This window comes from Oratosquilla oratoria, chromosome 9 (assembly GCF_046742065.1).
Source record: "Oratosquilla oratoria isolate Oo_2021 chromosome 9, ASM4674206v1, whole genome shotgun sequence".
In the NCBI taxonomy this organism is placed as follows: Eukaryota; Metazoa; Arthropoda; class Malacostraca; order Stomatopoda; family Squillidae; genus Oratosquilla; species Oratosquilla oratoria.
This window is the reverse complement of record NC_134785.1, coordinates 38,654,603-38,659,602: the sequence shown is the minus strand read 5'-3', so window position 1 is coordinate 38,659,602 and position 5,000 is coordinate 38,654,603. Positions and strand designations below refer to the sequence as shown.

At 39.8% G+C, this 5,000-nt stretch overlaps 1 protein-coding gene across 2 annotated transcripts in view; it reads right to left on the bottom strand.

Moving 5' to 3' along the window:
- Positions 1–5,000, bottom strand: part of LOC143028310 (innexin unc-9-like) — a 202,409-nt gene that overhangs the window by 166,768 nt on the left and 30,641 nt on the right. For both annotated transcript variants that reach the window (XM_076190202.1, XM_076190203.1), the window contains exon 2: positions 4,811–5,000. This exon is cut by the window's right edge. The gene's annotated coding sequence lies outside the window, so the exon portion shown is untranslated. The remainder of the gene's footprint in view (positions 1–4,810) is intronic.

Sequence of the window (5,000 nt, the reverse complement as noted above, 5' to 3'; positions counted from 1 at the left end):
TTAATTGGCGACCCCCCTTCTCAGTCCCCTCTAGCAGAAAAAGAGAAAGGGAGAAATCCCTTCGTGTTGCGTCAATTTTTTTCCACCTATCCTCCACTCTCAACTTACCTTCCACCAAAAATTATCTCATATTTCCCCAGTGTCTCCCCTGGAACCTGGGAGGAAAACGGTGACAAACAGAACACGGAGATATTGTAAAAAGCCCTCACCAGGCCCGCTCGAATGCAAAAATTCTTTTCAAGCTCTCGCGAGTCTACAAGAAAAAGAAACAAAGATGCAAGAAAAAAAGGGTAGGGCAGTCGCTAGATCCCTGCCCATAGGTAAGATTTTGATTGTAGGCGATAGCCAGGCGAGGTATTTAGATAGGGCCTTCTGCGACAAAGATAGGAAGCATAGGACCGAGGTGTGTTTCGCCGGGGTGGGGATAGGTGATGTTAGAGACAGGATAGAAGAGTGTATAGTCGGGGAAGATGTAAAACCCATAGTTTGCTTGAGTGTTGGGAGAATGACATAGGTAAGTTAGAGGGTGAGGAATTGTTTCCTAGGTTTCGGGATGCGCTAGATAAGATTAGGAATAAGAGAGGGTTTCCTGCTGTATGTGGAATCCTTTCGAGGCGTAGAGTTGGAGGCATGTGGCATGTCAGGGTTATTGCAATGAATTAGAGGCTGGAAAAACATTGTAAGGCTAATGGATGGGATCGCTTTTATGGTAAGAATCATCTGTATACAAGGAACGGAGTGCACTTGTCACCCAAAGGCTTTCGGCTCCTTGCTGAATCCCTTGAGCAAGAAGTTGGCATCCCGCATGCTTTTTTTTCGGGTACATTACGTGGGAGTCAGGGTGGAAGTATCGGAATATAGTTTAGGCAATAGAAACAGCTCAGAGAGGAAAAGAATCACGTAATCAGATGGAGGGAGGATGAACTAAAAGTTTACTATACAAACAGCAAAGGCGTAATAAATAAAATTGATTTGCTGCGAGGTAAAGCATGCGTAGAGAAATTTTATACCATAGCTATTATTGAATCCTGGATCAATATGGCTGATAGACATTTCCTTCCGAAAATCGAGATGGAAGGATATATACATCTTTTTAACAAGGACAGGGTTGGCAGGAGTGGGGAAGGAGTAGCACTTTTTGTTAAAAATACAATAAATTGTATTATCAACAATTCGATAAAGGAAGATGATGGTAGGGAATCTATTTGGCGTCCTATAAAGACCTCCTGACACCATCATTGAGAAGACTAATCCCTTGATTCATGAAATTCGCAGGGTGTCCAAGTAAATTTTTTTTGTGATTATGGGAGATTTTAATCATAGAAGCATTGACCGGGAAATTTTAGTAGATCAGGAAGCGCAAATTTTCTTGGATGTAGTGCAGGATATTTTCCTAAAATAAATGATTACCGATCCTACGAGGGGAAAGAATACTCTGAATTTACTTTTAACTAATAATGAGTACCTAACGAGAAAAGTTAAAGTGGGAGATAGACTAGGCTTTAGTGATCATCAAGAAATAAGATTTAATATTATTTGGGGAGAATTAAATAACACGAAAAACGTTCTAGTACCAGACTTCAAAAAAGCCAATTTTGATGAGATGAGAAATTATTTAAGACATTTGGTCACTTACGAGACCGACCAAGGGGGCTGTGACGAGGTAAGATACATGGTCAGTCCGGACGTCATTAGCGCGGTCAGTAGTCGGGTCAAAGAGGGTAACATGCATAACTTGGGTCAGGTCACTAACAAGCGTGAGGTCAACAGCCCGGTCAGCGATTTGGATGAATTGTACAGTAACCTAACAGCTTGAATTCTAAATGTACAAAATAAATTTATTCCACTCAAGTCAATACGGAAGAATAACAATACTCCCAAATGGATGACGGACAAGCTAAAATATGAGATCGGAATGAAAAGAGGTCTTTACGCAAAAATAAAAAACGGGGAACATACCTTAGATCCAAATATAACGATATGGCAAGACTGGTTAAAAAGAAAACGTGCCCAATGAAACTTAACTATGAAATTAAGGTTACCAGACAAGCTAGATCCAATCCAAAGGACTTCTTTCATCACTACAGTACAAAAAATAAGGGAAGGATAAGCCCAATTAAAAACAACGAAAATAAGATAGAATCGTAGGAAAAATGAGTGAGGACTTTAACAAATATTTTCTCTCTGTGATTACTAAGGAGGGGTTAGATAAGGTACCTGACTGCGATCCAATTTTCAGTGGGGATGAAGAGAGTAGACTAGTAAATATCAGCATTATTTAGGTAGAAGTAGTCAAACAGATTGAAAGACTTAAAGCTACAAAATTCCCGAGTTCAGACGAAATTTTTTCGAGAGTGGTTAAAAAGTGTTAATTTGAAATCTACGATCAATTAACAGAAATATTTAATAAGTCGGTAGACACTGGTTTTGTGCCTGTTTCTTGGGGGCAGGCAAACGTTGTTCCATTTTCAAAAATGGAGATAAATCGTTTATATGCAACTACAGGCCAATCAGTTTGACATCTGTTATAGCTAAAAGGCTTGGATCAATAATAGTTAATAGACTCAGAGATCACGTTGAGAGACATAATTTGATTCGTGACTCACAGCATGGTTTCTCTAAGGGTAATTCATGTGTAACTAATCTTCTATCTTTTTACGCTACCGTATATAAGGCGTCAGATAACAATGGTAGTTACGATGCTGTTCACCAAAGCATTCGATAAGGTGCCCCACCAAGGAACATTAAATAAAATCAAAGCCCATAGTATAGAAGGAAAAGTGTTAGATTGGATTAGAGCTTGGATCAGTGATAGAAAACAGTGGGTCACCACAAATGGTGTAAAATCCAAATAGGGGAGTGTTTCTAGTGGAGTTCCCTAGGGCTCGTTTTAAGGCCCCTTATTATTCGTTATGTACATAAAAGACTTGGACAATGGGATTAATAGTGATGTTAGTAAGTTTGTGGACGACACTAAAATAGAGCGCCTAATTAGATCAGGACTTCAATATTTCAAAGTGCAGAGCGTTAAACGTGGGGCTGACCTTAAATCCAGGGAACAGTGCATTAGCGTCAGGAATAAAGCTAACAGAGCATTAGGTTTCATTGCTAGGACGGTTACGAATAGAAGTGCAGAGGTAATTACCAAATTCTATCTAGCGTTAGTTAGACCCCATCCTTTACTATACGGTACAGTTTTGGTCTCCGTCTTATAGAGTGGTCATCAAGTCATCAGAATCAGTACAAAAGAAAATGACCAAAATGATACATGGGCTCAGAAATTTATCTTATGAAGAGAGGCTTAGGCACCTTAACTTACACTCTCTGAAAAGACGCAGAGTGCAGGAGTGATCTAATAGAGGTGTTCAAGTAGATCAAAGGCTTTATCAAGGGTGATGAAAACAAGGTCATCATATTAAAACAATAGGGCAGGACTCATAGTAATGGATTTAAATTGGACAATTTTAGATATAAGAAGAAAATAGGAAAGAATTGGTTTACTAATAGGGTGGTCGACGAATGGAATAGAATTAGTGTCCATGTAGTGAGCGCTGAAACTATCGGTTGTTTTAAGAAACAGTTAGACAACTTTATAGATGGGGATGACAGGTGGTAATAGACATAGAACTGCCTAGTGTAGGCCTTATGATCCCTTGTAGTCTCCTTCATTCTTATGATCTTGTGTTCTTATGTTAAGAACATGAACATCCAGGACTCTTCCTACTCTTTCCCTGGATACCACTACATAGTCCATTAATGCCTTATCAACCACCCTTTCATCCACCACCCTCTCACATGAGTACTTATGACTGACTTTCTTCCTATACACTATGTTAGCTATCATCAACTCTCTAAACGCATCTCCACTATTAACTCTCCACTATGATTTTTACCTGGCACTCCACACTTCCCAAAAACTCCACCTATTGGTTCATCCCCTACTCTAGCACTGAGATCTTCCAATACCACTATATTAAAAAATTAATAGTATTTCTTCACTTACCTTCTTGGAATAGCTGGGGCACAGATCGAAGTCAAAGAGAGAGGAGGAGGGAGGAAGAAGTCCAGTAGGACTAGTGAGATGGCGGGAGGAGAAGAGAGAAAGGGAAGGGAAGGGAAGGAAACGATGAGAGAAGGAAACGGAAGAAGAAAAGGGGGCCGAGAGGATATTAGGCTTACAGGAAAGAGGAGGAGGAGGTGGAAGAGGAGGACTAGCACCCTTAGTGCAAGGAGGAGGAGGAGGAGGAGGAGGAGGAGGAGGAGAAGGAAGGGAGCAGGATATGACCGGGAAAACTCTCTTCCTCTTTTTCTTCTTCCTCCTTCCTCTTCTCTTGGTGGCTGGAGGCGGCGACGACGATGATGTGGAAGGAAGATGGAGGAGCACCGCAGACGAAATGACGTCTTGGTTGTCGTTGTGTTCTTGTCGACACACTTCTAACCGACATTAACGGTCATTAACGGTCACAAGAGATTCAAACGATTTCATGAAAAAAACACATCGTGTACCATCTATCACGCTTTTCTCGGGCGGTTCTTTACATAAATGATTTCTTCCTTGTGTAGTTTTTTCTAAATAAAGAAATACGTGTGCTTTTCTGTACCTTCCCTGTTAATCAATAGCATTACATGGACACACGTGCTTTATCTAAAAATCGCCCATTAATCGATTTCGTGAACGGGGCTTACTTTTTTTTTACCCTAAGACACTTGTTATTTAAATTTTCATGACAAAAAGACAAAAAAAAAAAAAAAAAATTAACCTAAGACAACTATATTTTAAAGTGTCAATATACTATGAACTAATACACACCTTTACACAATAGCACTATATATTCTTTTTCTTTTTTCTTTTTTTCCTCTTCTTTCAGGAGCGTTCTCAGACCAGAGCGTTGTGTGAAATCACCGACAATGAAAAAGAAGGCGATAATCTTTTCACTCTTGTTTATGATTAAATTCGAAGCTGCCAAAAGTTGTTGGTATCACAGATGAAGTATTTCCCC